The 15,581-nt window shown below is 45.7% G+C and overlaps 1 protein-coding gene across 2 annotated transcripts in view; it reads right to left on the bottom strand.

Annotated features, from left to right (window-relative positions):
- dag1 (dystroglycan 1) overlaps positions 1 to 15,581 on the bottom strand; it is a 143,004-nt gene that overhangs the window by 70,294 nt on the left and 57,129 nt on the right. The gene's annotated exons all lie outside the window — the stretch shown is intronic.

Here is a 15,581-nt window from a genome sequence, read left to right as displayed (position 1 = left end):
TGATGCCAAGTGGAAGTGGAGGGGGCAGAAGACAAACAGGTTGGGGAAATAAGAAACACTCAACACTACCTAGTCACAAATCAGCCAGGATTCCCAGATCTGGGACCTCTTGCTTGTGTATATTAACAATGAAAGAAATTCTATTTCCATCATGTCTTTCTTAACCTATGTTCCACGTTCCTTTACAACAAATAGAGTACCTTTCAAAAATTGTAGTCCCCATTGCAACATAGGGCAATGCAAGTGAATTTCCAGACAATAAGATTTAAAAATTTGTTTTGTTTTATGGGATGTTGATTGAGGAATGAATATTGGCCAGGACACTGAGGAGAAATCTGAGGAATCTTACTGAAATAATCCCAACATGGGCAAATAGGGCCTCGGTTTAACTTCAAACTCCAAAGCTGACATCTGCATAGCTGCAACACTCCCTCACTTCTACACTCAAATCAACCTAGAACAAGGGCAGCAAACACATGGGGCAGCACCACCTGCAAGCTCCCCTCCAAGTCACACATCATCCTGATTTGGGAATATATCGTCATTCCTGCTCTGTTTTTGGGTAAAAATCCTGGAACCTCCTTCCTATGATTGTACCTACACCATACGAATTCAGGAAGGCAGCTCACTATCACCTTCTCAAGGGCAGTTATGGATGAGCAATAAATGCTGGCTTTGCCAACAATATGCCACATCTCAAGAATGAATAAATAAAAATGTCCGTCTAGGTAATGGGGCCAGCTTAGATTGTGTCCAAGTCTCTGCAGTTGCACTTGAACACAAATTTCTGACTCAGATTGCTACCTGGTTAGCTATGACTGACACCTGGGCAAGAGAAAATACAGGATTGAATCACCTGTGCACACAAACACATACGGTGCACACACACAAGGGGAAATGTAACAAAGACCAACCATTCAGGCTGGAGGGAGAAGGGATGGAAAAGTAATCCAGTTTTAGATGTGAGAGATCTCATGAAGCAATGTTACACAGACGCGCTCTTCATATTTATGCAGCAGCATCAGGAAAAATCCAGTAAACCATACCACGCCAGTGGACTTAAAACATTTATTTAAATAGCTCGGTGAACACAATTAGTCGGAAACTGAGGATTGAACCTACTCACAAGAGCTAAATTTCCTGAACTTTCTCAAGGCTGACTTACATCTGTGGATATGGGAGGCAGTGAGGGCTGGCCCTAGACAACTGGGCCCCATTAAACAGCTGCTGGGGAACAGGCCAAGATGAGCACAGACCCCAGCAAAGACAGAAATAACCAACCCTGTTCTGTCACAGTAATGATCTCAATGAGTACATGTTGACCCAATGAGTCTTCCCAGGACCTTTTCGCCCATTATGTATAAATATTATTAAAAACACTTCACATTAAACAAAGTTAAAACTAAGGTTAACCCAAGTCTGTGGCCAACGATTCTCACAAGTCAAGTTATTTTATATTTCTGCATACGCTGGGAAAACTTAACACCCCATCATAATTTATCCATGTGGAAGCAAGCAAAGCTCCTGCTTCCCTCCTCACCTCACCAAACCCCAGCAAAGGTTATTCAACTGTAGGAATATTCACAGCCAAGTCCAATCTGGATATATAGAAGAAAAATACTGAAATACAAATGGAAAGTGCTGGAAAAGCTCAGCAGGTCTGGCAGCATCTGTGGACAGAGAAACAGAATGAACATCTGAAAGTCTAATATGGCTCCTCTTTGGAACTGAACAATCTAGATGTATACTTGAAAAGCAAAAATTTGCAGGGCTGAGTGGAAAGAGCAAGTGGAGTCGGACTAATCAGGAGGCTCTTTCCAAGAGCCAGCACAGGCACAATGGAACCAATGGCCTTTTGGCTATGCTACAAAATTATAATCCTGCCCACAGCTGACACAATGGACATGATTAGAAGCACAAATCCAGGCCAGTCAGGCTGTTCATAGCCCACCAACCCCTTTTCAAAAGGCACCAGCTAGGAGCTCAGCTGTGACGCCCTTTATAGTTGAATACTCTGCACTCAGTCTATGGATGCAGAGTGGCACAGATATCTGGGGGAGGTCTGCGAGGCTGACATACACCCAGTGGATCCTTTCTCCCATGGGAAAGGAGAGGAGAAAACTGAAGGACAGAATGAAGTATGGTGGTTGTATCAAGCACGATGCTTGTTGCTGAATTCAGCTTGGTCTGGGCCCCTACACCCATGTTCATGGTTGGCAAGGTTGGGAATGGTTTCCCATGTAAACTCGCTGTATGAATGTCCTTTCAGGAAGGTCACCACCCAGTATGGTGTTAAGTCACTCGGGCCAGGAAGTTCTGGTTTGTGCTGACTTAGCCGTTTTTAAAAACAAAAAACTACGGATGCTGGAAATCCAAAACAAAAACAGAATTACCTGGAAAAACTCAGCAGGTCTGGCAGCATCAGCGGAGAAGAATACAGTTGACGTTAGGAGTCCTCATGACCCTTCAACAGAACTGGGTGAAACCAAGGAGAGGGGCGAAATATAAGCTGGTTTAAGTGGGGGGGGGGGGGGGGAAGAGAGAGAGAGAGAGAGAGAGAGAGAGAGAGAGAGAAGTGGAGGGGGGGTGTGGTTGTAGGGGCAAGCAAGCAGTGATAGGAACAGATAATCAAAAGATGTTACAGACAAAAGAACAGAGGTGTTGAAGTTGGTGATATTACCTAAGCGAATGTGCTAATTAAGAATGGATGGTAGGGCACTCAAGGTACAGCTCTAGTGGGGGTGGAGGGCATAAAAGATTTAAAAATAATGGAAATAGGAGGGAAAAGAAAAACCTACATAAATTATTAGAAAACACAAAAGGAAGGGGGAAGAAACAGAAAGGGGGTGGGGATGGAGGAGGGAGTTCAAGATCTAAAGTTGTTGAATTCAATATTCAGTCAACAAGGCTGTAAAGTGCCTAGTCAGATGAGGTGCTGTTCCTCCAGTTTGCGTTGGGCTTCAATGGAACAATGCAGCAAGCCAAGGACAGATATGTGGGCAAGAGAGCAGGGTGGAGTGTTAAATTGGCAAGCGACAGGGAGGTTTGGGTCATTCTTGCGGACAGACCGCAGGTGTTCTGCAAAGCGGTCAACAAGTTTATGTTTGGTCTTTCCAATGTAGAGGAGACCACATTGGGAGCAACGAATGCAGTAGACTAAGTTGGGGGAAATGCAAGTGAAATGCTGCTTCACTTGAAAGGAGTGCTTGGGCCCTTGGACGGTGAGGAGAGAGGAAGTGAAGGGGCAGATGTTGCATCTTTTGCGTGAGCATGGGGAGGTGCCATAGGTGGGGGTTGAGGAGTAGGAGGTGATGGAGGAATGGACCAGGGTATCCCGGAGGGAATGATCCCTACGGAATACCGACAGGGGGGGGTGAAGGGAAGATGTGTTTGGTGGTGGCATCATACTGGAGTTGGCGGAAATGGCAGAGGATGATCCTTTGAATGCGGAGGCTGGTGGGGTGATAAGCGAGGGCAAGGGGGACCCTATCATGTTTCTGGGAGGGAGGAGGAGGCGTGAGGGCGGATGCGCGAGAGATGGGCCGGACACGGTTGAGGGCCCTGTCAACGACCGTGGGAGGAAAACTTTGGTTAAGGAAGAAGGAGGACATGTCAGAGGAGCTGTTTTTGAAGGTAGCATCATCAGAACAGATGCGACAGAGGCGAAGGAACTGAGAGAATGGGGTGGAGTCCTTACAGGAAGCGGGATGTGTGGAGCTGTAGTCGAGGTAGCTGTGGGAGTCAGTAGGCTTGTAATAGATATTGGTGGACAGTCTATCACCAGAGATTGAGACAGCGAGGTCAAGGAAGGGAAGTGTCAGAGATGGACCACGTGAAAATGATGGAGGGGTGGAGATTGGAAGCAAAATTAATAAATTTTTTGAAGTCCCAACGAGAGCATGAAGCAGCACCAAAGTAATCACCGAAGTACCGGAGAAAGAGTTGTGGAAGGGGGTCAGAGTAGGACTGGAACAAGGAACAAAGACAAAAAACTGCGGTTGTTAGAAATCCAAAACAAAAACAGAATTACCTGGAAAAACTCAGCAGGTCTGGCAGCATCGGTGCAGAAAAAAAGAGTTGACGTTTCGAGTCCTCATGACCCTTCAACAGAACTTGAGTGAATCCAAGGAAGGGGTGAAATATAAGCTGGTTTAAGGTGTGTGTTGGGGGGGGTTTGGGTGGGGGGAGAAAAGTCGAGGGGAGGTGTGGTTGTAGGGACAAGCAAGCAGTAATAGAAGCAGATCATCAAAAGATGTCACAGACAACAGAACAAAAGAACAAATAGGTGTTGAAGTTGGTGATATATATCTAAACGAATGTGCTAATTAAGAATGGATGGTTGGGGAATTAAGGTATAGCTCTAGTGGGGGTGGGGGGAGCATAAAAGATTTAAAAATAATAGAAATAGGTGGGAAAAGAAAAATCTATATAATTTATTGGAAAAAACAAAAGGAAGGGGGAAGAAACAGAAAGTGGGTGGGGATGGAGGAGGGAGTTTAGGACCTAAAGTTGTTGAATTCAATATTCAGTCCAGAAGGCTGTAAAGTGCCTAGTCAGAAGATGAGGTGTTGTTCCTCCAGTTTGCGTTGGGGTTCACTGGAACAATGCAGCAAGCCAAGGACAGACATGTGGGCAAGAGAGCAGGGTAAGTGTTAAAATGGCAAGTGACAGGGAGGTTTGGGTCATTCTTGTGGACAGACTGCAGGTGTTCTTCAAAGCTGTCGCCCAGTTTACGTTTGGTCTCTCCAATGTAGAGGAGACCACATTGGGAGCAACGAATACAGTAGACTAAGTTGGGGGAAATGCAAGTGAAATGCTGCTTCACTTGAAAGGAGTGTTTGGGTCCTTGGACGGTGAGGAGAGAGTAAGTGAAGGGGCAGGTGTTACATCTTTTGCGTGGGCATGGGGTGGTGCCATAGGTGGGGGTTGAGGAGTAGGAGGTGATGGAGGAGTGGACCAGAGTGTCCCGGAGGGAACGATCCCTATGGAATACCGACAGGGGGGGTGAAGGGAAGATGTGTTTGGTGGTGGCATCATGCTGGAGTTGGCGGAAATGGCACAGGATGATCCTTTGAATGCGGAGGCTGTTGGGGTGATAAGGTGTTTACTAAAACCTGCTTTCACAGCCATATCTCCTTTCTCAGTGACTGTCTCTGTCTCCGACTTACCCACGTGGATTTCAACTGAAATTCCACCCCTCATGTTTCGAACCCACCCAGGATTACAGGTATCGCCAGGACATAAAACGTTTCTCAGACTGCTGTTCCCGTCACATTCTGAGATCCACACTCAGTGCCATGCGCCGCCATATGAACACACTCGACCTCTCCCTCCAGCAGCACCGCCACACCCTTTTTCAAAGCTGCGAGTGTCCCCAGTTTCATTTTATTCTTCGTCTCATCCGACGTCTCAACAAGAAACTTTTTCTCTTCCTCTCAAGTGCTAAGGAACGCAAGCTCCAACAAGTCATCGACACCAACACTCATCTAGGAACCCCCACCCCTGCCTGTCCCTCCGTCCCCACTCCATCTTCCAATCCCAATCCCAGCCCCAGTCGTGTATTCACTATACCCCCTGACCTTCCCCTCCCCGATGCTGAACGTTCAGTGCTCAGCAAAGGACTTAGTTTCATACCCCTAAGCCCTCACCTCAATGAATTTTGGGCTCGGCACGATGCTGAACTCTTCTTCCGCCGTCTTCGTCTCCGGGCTCACTTCTTTGGGCAGGAGTCCTCTCCCCGTTCAACGGATCCTTTCGCCCAACTCCAATATTCTCCCTCCACCTGGACCCCTCCCTCTGGATTCTTACCTTCTCTTGAGCTTTTCATTGAGAACTGTCAGCACGACATTAGTCGTCTCAATTTCTCTGCTCCTCTCACCCATTCTAATCTCTCTCTCTCTCTGAACTTACTGCACTCCATTCTCTCAGGTTCAACCCTGACATTGTCATCAAACCCACTGACAAGGGTGGTGCTGTTGTTGTCTGGCGTACTGACCTCGCGGAGGCTGAGCGTCAACTCGCAGACACTTCCTCCTACATCTCCCTGGACCATGACCCCACCACTGAACATCAAGCCATTGTTTCCAGGACTGTCACTGACCTCATCTCCTCTGGGGATCTTCCTCCCACAGCTTCCAACTTGATAGTCGCCCAACCTCGGACGGCCCACTTCAACCTCCTACCCAAAATCCACAAACAGAACTGTCCCGGTAGATCGATCGTGTCAGCTTGCTCCTGCCCCACAGAACTCATTTCTCATTATCTTGACTCCATTCTCTCTCCCCTCCATCATTTTCACGTGGTCCATCTCTGACACTTCTCTTCCCTTCCTTGACCTCTCTGTCTCAATCTCTGGTGATAGACTGTCCACCAATGTCCATTACAAGCCTACCGATTTTCGCAGCTACCTTGCCTATAGCTCTACATACCCCGCTTCCAGTAAGGACTCCATCCCATTCTCTCAGTTCCTTCGCCTCCGTCGCATCTGTTCCGATGATGCTACCTTCAAACACAGCTCCTCTGACATGTTCTCCTTCTTCCTTAACCGAGGTTTTCCACCCACGGTCTTTGACAGGGCCCTCAACCGTGTCCGGCCCATCTCCCGCGCATCCACCCTCACGCCTTCTCCTCCCTCCCAGAAACATGATAGGGTCCCCCTTGTCCTCACTTATCACCCCACCAGCCAACTCCAGCATGATGCCACCACCAAACACATCTTCCCTTCACCCCCCCGTCGGTATTCCATAGGGATCGTTCCCTCCGGGACACCCTGCTCCACTCCTCCATCACCTCCTACTCCTCAACCCCCACCTATGGCACCACTCCATGCTCACGCAAAAGATGTAACACCTGCCCCTTCACTTCCTCTCTCCTCATCCAAGGGCCCAAACACTCCTTTCAAGTGAAGCAGCATTTCACTTGCATTTCCCCCAACTTAGTCTACTGTATTCATTGTTCCCAATGTGGTCTCCTCTACATTGGAGAGACCAAACATAAACTAGGTGAGCGCTTTGCAGAACACCTGCAGTCTGTCCACAAGAATGACCCAAACCTCCCTGTCACTTGCCATTTTAACACTCCACCCTGCTCTCTTGCCCACATGTCTGTCCTTGGCTTGCTGCATTGTTCCAGTGAAGCCCAACGCAAACTGGAGGAACAACACTTCATCTTCCGACTAGGCACTTTACAGCCTTCTGGACTGAATATTGAATTCAACAACTTTAGGTCCTAAACTCCCTCCTCCATCCCCACCCCCTTTCTGTTTCTTCCCCCTTCCTTTTGTTTCTTCCAATAAATTATATAGATTTTTCTTTTCCCACCTATTTCTATTATTTTTAAATATTTTTAAATCTTTTATGCTCCCCCCACCCCCACTAGAGCTATACCTTAATTCCCCAACCATCCATTCTTAATTAGCACATTCGTTTAGATATATATCACCAACTTCAACACCTATGTGTTCTTTTGTTCTGTTGTCTGTGACATCTTTTGATGATCTGCTTCTATTACTGCTTGCTTGTCCCTACAACCACAACCCCCTCCACTTCTCTCCCCCCACCCAAACACTGCCCCCACCAACACACACACACACACACACACACACACACACACACACACACACACACACACACACACACACACACACACACACACACACACACACACACACACACACACACACACACACACACACACACACACACACACACACACACACACACACACACACACACACACACACACACACACACACACAGCTTATATTTCACCCCTTCCTTGGATTCACCTAGTTCTGTTGAAGGGTCATGAGGACTCAAAACATCAACTCTTTTCTTCTCCGCCAATGCTGCCAGACCTGCTGAGTTTTTCCAGATAATTCTGGAACAAGGAATGTTCCACATACCCCATAAAGAGACAGGCATAGCTGGGGCCCATGCGGGTATGGGGTATCTGTGACATCTTTTGATTATCTGCCCCCCCCACCCCCCAAACCTTAAACCACCTTATATTTCATCCCTTCCTTGGATTCACCTAGTTCTGTTGAAGGGTCATGAGGACTCGAAACGTCAATTCTTTTCTTCTCCGCCGATGCTGCCAGACCTGCTGAGTTTTTCCAGGTAATTCTGCTTTTGTCTTAGCCGTTTTTAACTCAGGTTAACAGTCAGGACTTCACAACTGATGAGCCCAGGCAGTGCCAATGACAGTTACTGGGAAAGCAGGCATGTAAGTAACTTTAGGAAAGCACTGGATTGAACCATGAAGAAGAATAGTAGTGCAGCCAAGATGCCAGAGAACTACCATACCCTATAGATAGGAAAGAGCAACAAACTTACTCTTTAGTACTTCAAAGCCTGAAGCACTTCACAACCAATGAAATGCTTTTGAAGTGCCTCCCTGTTGATGTGTAGACAAACATAGCAGCTAATTGCACACAGCAAGTTCTTGCTTGCAGTGAGATGTAGGACCAGTTAAATCTATTGTTTTATCCTGTTGGCTGAGGGATAAATGCTGGTTGAGGCAATGGTGAGATCTTTACTGCTCTACTTCAAATATAGTGCCTTGAGACCCACCTGAGAGCACAGACCCACAGTTTAAAGTCTTGAGATTTCCAATAGCGCAGAGCTCCCTCAGTACAGCAGTGAGTATGCACTCAAATCTGCAGTAGGACACGAGCACACAATAAGATAAAAACAAAAAACTGCGGATGCTGGAAATCCAAAACAAAAACAGAATTACCTGGAAAAACTCAGTAGGTCTGGCAGCATCGGCGGAGAAGAAAAGAGTTGATGTTTCGAGTCCCCATGACCCTTCAGCAGAACTTACTCTTTAGTACTTCAAAGCCTGAAGCACTTCACAACCAATGAAATGCTTTTGAAGTGCTGCTGAAGGGTCATGAGGACTTGAAATGTCAACTCTTTTCTTCTCTGCCGATGCTGCCAGACCTGCTGAGTTTTTCCAGGTAATTCTGCTTTTGTTCACAAGCACACAATCTCTGGTTCTAGGTGAGAATGCTACCAAATGAGCCAAGTTGACAGCAAGATTAAAATAACACTCCATTTCATCAGTCTATTTATAATAATGTACTATTTACCTCCTTATACAATTCATATCCTTCTGCCACAAATCATCGCAAGAGAGAAATTCTGGAGAGTATAAGAATGGAGAAACCAAGGGGAGTATTGTCGGTTTTCTAGCCGAGACATCCCTCTATATGGGCTTGTTGGATAATTTGTTCCATTTACTGGGAGCACAGCAACCAGCAACAAAAAAAAACACAACTCGGCCAGATCTCCCCTCAAACACTCCAATAACTGCACACAAGCACAGCAACTGATTTAAATCCATCAGGCCTTCTCCCCTCCCCCTGCAAAGACTCGTGCTCATTCAGTTTCTGTACACAATTATTCTCAGCTAAACCTGGTGATGGAGGGAGGGATTTGGCGAGGACAGGAAGTATTTTGCCAAAGAAACACTTTCTTTTTCCTGGGAATGGTTAAAAACTGCCAACATGCACTGTCACTGGTGCAGAGGTGGGCTCCTTTCCAGACATGCATTTTGTTTCTTTGACCAATTACAATAGCAAGATCTGAGATTACAGTATAATGGCTGAAAATCACAGTCATATCACCAGCCTCTCAACGGCAGCTGTCCTGAAAAGGTTTGCCAGGCCAGCGGAGTATTTTAAGTTTGTTGGCAATGATGCATGGCTACATACCAAACACTGCACGCTTGGTGAAAGAGCATAGCTGAAAGCAGCAACGTTATCCAGCAGTCTTGATAAATGCTCGAAACCAGTTTGTATTCACTTCGATGTGAAGGTTATCGAATACTGACCTTGACTGGACAGGGAGGAAACAAAATTGGTGACACCCCAACCCAGCAGCCTCCTCCAGTCTTCTATGTTCTCGAGGGGTCTCCATTTCTCCTGACTCAGACCTTTGAGAAATAGAAGTAGGCCATTCAGCCCCTTGAGCCTGTTCTGCCATTCCATTAAATTATGACTGACCTGTATCTTAATCCCATTTACACCAATTACAACTTGTATTTATATTTCACCTTCTATATACGAAATGACCCCAGGCACTTTGCAGGAGCGCAATCAAAGTTTGGCTCCAACCCACATTAGGAGATACTTGGCCACATGGTCAAAGGTTCGGTCAAAACAAAAGACGATTAAGGAGCGTCTTGAAAGAAGGAAAAAAATATATGAAGAAGTGGAAATGTTTCGGGAGGAAATTCCAGAGTTTACAGTCTTACCCACCTTTGCTCCATATCAATCAAAACATCTGTTCACCTCCCTTGTCCACCCCAACATTAAAGGACAGAGCATTCAACAACCATGATCTCTGTTTTGGAACTACTTCCTTAAACCCCTCCACCACTTTAATTCTCCCACTGCCTTTTTAGTGAAGGCAGGTGAAAAGTTCCAAATCTTGCCTCTCTCTAATATGTTAGAAGTCTTCCACTGGCTAAGTTGCAACTTAATTAAAGCTAATTTAAAAAATTAACAGCTTGGTTTCCAACTATTCCCACCCTTAACTCAGCTCCAGCAATACTCCAGGTCACCCATTAGTAAAAAATGTGAAACGGGACAGGGGCAGGGCATCTGCTTGATGATTCTAACAGGACAGGTTCGATAGGTTGAAGAGTCAAGCACGTGTTTTATCCCTAGTAACTTGCCAAGTTAACTAATTTCAGTTTGAACAGCAGCTGAAGTGCTGCAGTTGGCTTCAACACCCTGGACTGAGATGAACTGGAGACAAATTAAATCAGAAATCCCATTCCTCACTGCTATCTAGTGTCCTACTGGAGAGCATGCACATGACACAAGAACACCATCCAGCTTGTCTGCAGGGCCCGGATGGATAAATGGCTTGCTGACACGGACTAGGCTTTAGTGTAAAGAACGGCTAACTTCAGTGATGTACTGGAGCATGTCCTACATCCTTGAAACTGTAGCCCAACATGAGGGGAAAAAACTGGAAAAATAAACCTTGAAGCAAAGCTGTTGCAAGAGGGTTAATGTGACAAGAGTATGAGCTGTCTAGAAAGATCAGTGTCACTGTGGCTCACACTTCCTCAATCTTTTGCTGAAGTCTCTTTAATTGCTGAAAATCACATCAGCCTATCCTCCCCTAGGGTTGACAGATGCTTTTACGTTGGTTTTAATGAGGCACTAAGGGCCATCGACTCCCAACACACAGGACCCCAGCCAGCAGCAGTACCTCCTGTCCTTCATTGGGTTCAGGAAGGGTGACTGCCTGTTGTCGTGGAGCCTTTTCAGGTGACTGACCCTACTAAAGGAAAATTGTATCTGCAAGATCACCGCCTCAAACTTTAGTGGTTTTTCCTCATCACTCTTTTCAAAGGAGGGCACAACATGATTTGCCTCCTTAAACTTCAGATCTTCACCTACAAAAATTGGCAGCTTTTATCCTTCATTTGTCAGTACCAGAGTGGACTCCATTCAGCCATAAAGCATCTCGCTTCCCCATATAAGGAATTTGTGCCACTAACATACACCACGACCACCAGGTGTTCCCTATACATGGATTCAGTGGGAGCACTCTTGCCCGAGTCAGAAGGCTGTGGGTTCAAGTCCCACTCCAGGACTTCAGTACAACAGTGCAGGCTGATACTCCCAGTACAGTAATGACAGTTTGCTGCATTCTCAGAGGTGCCATCTTTTGGATGTTAAATTGGGGCTCCGTCTACCCCCTTTAGGTGGAACATAAAAAATCCCAAAGTTTGGGAAACTCGCAACAAACTGCTGAGAATGCACAAACTCAAACCAGATCAGCTGCAATAATGCTGTAACTACCAGAGGCTGGGTAGTCTGCAGTGTGTGACTCATTTCCTGACTCCCCAAAGTTTCTCCTTCACGTCCAAAGCACAAATAAGGATTACGATGGGTTCACTTGCTTGGATGGGTTCAGCTGCAACAACACTCCAAAAGCTCAATGCCAACCTGCACAAAGCAGGTCTATAACCTATCCAGCACCTTAAACGTTCACACTGAGGCTGCAATGTATACTGCTTACAGAATACCCGGCAGTTGGAACACCTTTACCACAGGGACTGCAGCAGTCCAAGACATCTGCTCACCACCACCTTCGAGGGCAGGTAGAGATGGACAATAAATGCTGGCCTTGCCAGTGATGTAATTGTTCCTAAAATGAATTAAGAACAAACAAGCAACACAGAGTTCTTTTATAAATGATTTCTTAGTTAGGGGAGAGAATTTGAGACTCTGCATGTCCCTTGCCATGACCCTATTTTGCAATGACCACAGTCAACATACAAAAGGCTTATTATAACTTTGGGACACTGTATGTACCCTGAGTTGAACACTAGCGGAAATGGAAGATTTTTTTGCAAAAAGAAAAATCCTCACAAATTACAGCTGGAACATACAGGAAACAGCTGGCCATATTTCTAAATTAAGAAATAAAGAACTTGGGATTTTTATTTTACATCATTTGCGATCTTGGGACATGTCAGATTCATAGTCAATTGAGTACGTTTGAGTAGTCACTGTTGTAGTGCTAGAAACGCACAAACAGCAACAAGATAATGACAATTTGCTTTAGTGATGTTGGTTACGGGGTAAGTATTGGCAAGGACACCAGGGAGAACTTCCTGGTTTCTCTTCAAATAATCCAATGGGATCTTTTACAGCCACCCAAGGCGGCAAACAGGGATGCTGTTTGGTGTCTCCAACAATACAGCATCACCTCAGTACTGCACTGGAGCATCAGCTAGACAATAGGCTGTAAAATAAAACAGCACCAATCCTTTCAGAAACAAAAACAAAAATACCTGGAAAAACTCAGCAGGTCCGACAGCGTCTGCGGAGAGAAATACAGCCGACGTTTCGAGTCCGTATGACTCTTCGTCAGAATCTTTTCAGAAGTGTTTTCCCTTCATCATGAGGTCGACATTACTATTTGGTGGAGTGATACCCACCCACCAGATAGAAAACAAATAGAAGAAACCCAGTTGCTCAGCATTAAGTATTAGATTGAGAGTAATGTACTGAATTGATACATTGCTCTGTTGACCTTCTGCCTTTGTTAAATTAAGACAAAATGTTTCCACTTATTGGCAAGTACAAATAATCCTAGAACCAGTTTGCTTCACTAGGAATACTATCATATCGGTACCATAATGAAAGGGCAAGAGAGACATCACTCCGATGCACCTTCGGGTAGTGCGACACCCAGCTGATGTCAAGCAATCACCACCACCTTCTCTCTCCCAGCCCAACAAGCACTATTAGGGGCACTTTGAAATTTAGCATTTGATTCCGATTTAGTTGGCCTGTGCATTCTGTCCAGATTCCTGTTGGTTAAAAATTGTTGAAACTAGAATACTGGAGCTGGATTTAGAAAGCAAAATAAACCAAGTTAGCACCTGAATGCCACAACATGAGCTACAAAAAACAAACCCAACAGTACTGCTTCACCCTGGTATTACGCATCTTAGGAAGACTCTGTGCAATTACATTTCATACACATTAAGACATATTTTGAAAAATCTGCATGCCCATTATTTCACTTCACAAAAAACCCCAACAAAACACTGCAACTCAAATTAAAACTTAGGTTGTCGTTCGATAACCTACAAACAAGAGACACGTCCTATTGTTTTTGTCTGCACAGCACTGGATTATACACTGACAAATATGATTATAAACACATCAACTTTTCCTCAGGCTGAAACTACAATGGACTTTTCTGTTACTGGCTATTACAACAACAAAGACAGTGTTTCAGCGATGGTGAAAATTAAAAAGTCTGTGTAATGTGCTCAAGCTTCCTACACTTGATCTTTATCAAGATCCACACTTGTTCGGGGCTCCACTTCAACAATGCCACAGTTACAAATTCACAACCTGCTACGGCAAAGAATTGGGTTGAAAACTAAAAGTCTTTAACACAGCACCTAGAAAGACAGTGGCTCAAGGATCAGATTGCCCGTCCACCAGCTACATGAAGTTGACATGAAGCATTGCAAAGAATAGGAATCAACATTTCAAGGGTCACTTCTCATTCCTCTGTCCCACCAATTTCCATCTTTCTTGAAGGTGCTGACTCTCGCTAAGTTACAACCCTCTTCTGTTACATCACCCATGTGATCATTGCTAATGCCTCTTGATCAGGGGAATGAACACAGCCAAGTCTGATCTTGCTTTCGCCCGACATGCACAAGACCAACACTAGGGACCCACTTCGATAGCACTCAAATAAAAATCTACATAAATTGTGCAAAAGATCACTAATGGTTGCTCCACGAGCATAATTTAAAGCACTGTTTATCTTGCAAAACACAGAAACAGTATGTAAAATCTTAATCTCACATGTTTTCAATAGTTCTCACAACTCAAGCAACCCTTTATGTAGGGCACTAAACTCTGCCCACATTCCAAGCCGGAAACAGAAATGCATCCCTAATGCACTCGTGACAGAGCCGTCTCGCCCGTTTCCCCCACCCCCCCCCCCCCCACCCCGCCAGGCACCGACATACCTGTTGCCGCCCTACTGGGCACCCACACGCCCATCCCCCACCTCCGCCAGGCACCGACATGCCCGTCCCCCACGCGCCAGCCTCTCACACACTGCCTTGGGCCTCTGGTCAGCGTAAAGCCAAGGCCAAGCCGTGATCATCTGGGACAGACGTCAAGCAGCTGGAGATGAGATTGTGAACTGTACTAGACCCTGTTCTCATTCATTACTCAGACTGCACAGCGTGACTACAGCCCATGCCCCAGCCTGAGACAGCAAGATCAACACTTGGAGGTGGTGGGGGGGCAAGAAAAGAGGAGACATGCAGAGGGGGAGAGCTTGAAATTGGGAATCTGAGAGACAGAATGATCACTGAGGTAGTATGTGAAGTGAGATGACATTGTGGGCGAGGGACGGTTGTGGATGAACTATGAAGCACTGATATATATAAAAAGAGTGAGACAAAGGGGCAGCAATAGACAGATAGATAAACAGAGAGACTCCAAGTCAGGATCAGAAAGAGAAAAGGGAGAGAAACATACAGACTGATCACTTAGCTTTCAATCTAAGTTTCCATGCTTTTTAAAAAATTCACTTGACCCATTTGCGATGCTCTGACCTTGTGGGTGAAGTGTCACTTGTGCCTGGGGAGCTGGCTCTGTCTCACTCTCAGCAGCTTGAACTATATCCAATCCTCTGCAGCTCAAACTCTTTCGTGTAAGAACTCTGCAGAGCTGCTGCTCTGTTTGTGTCTCACCCCCAACCCCCAAAAACAGGTTATTTGAAACCTTTGTATGGAGGTAATTTACATTCAATTGAAGAGCGGGGCCAGCATTGCAGCCCCTCTGATCGTCCATGGCCAGAAAAAAAGGCCCTTGTACAGCTGAACAAAGAATGGCTAAAAAAACCTTTCTGACCTCTTCTCTCTGTGGAAAGGAGTCAATTCCTTAACATCCTGTTTCTATGGTAACCAAACAAAGCCCTGTTTTTTGAAAAAAACGAGTTTGCTGTAACTCCCAGGGGAATTCTGCCTTTTGGCAGGAAGGATTTTCAAATGAAAGGTATGGGGTTTGTCAG

This window comes from Carcharodon carcharias, chromosome 7 (genome assembly GCF_017639515.1).
Source record: "Carcharodon carcharias isolate sCarCar2 chromosome 7, sCarCar2.pri, whole genome shotgun sequence".
Lineage (NCBI taxonomy): Eukaryota > Metazoa > Chordata > Chondrichthyes > Lamniformes > Lamnidae > Carcharodon > Carcharodon carcharias.
This window is presented reverse-complemented; position numbering and strand designations above follow the sequence as displayed.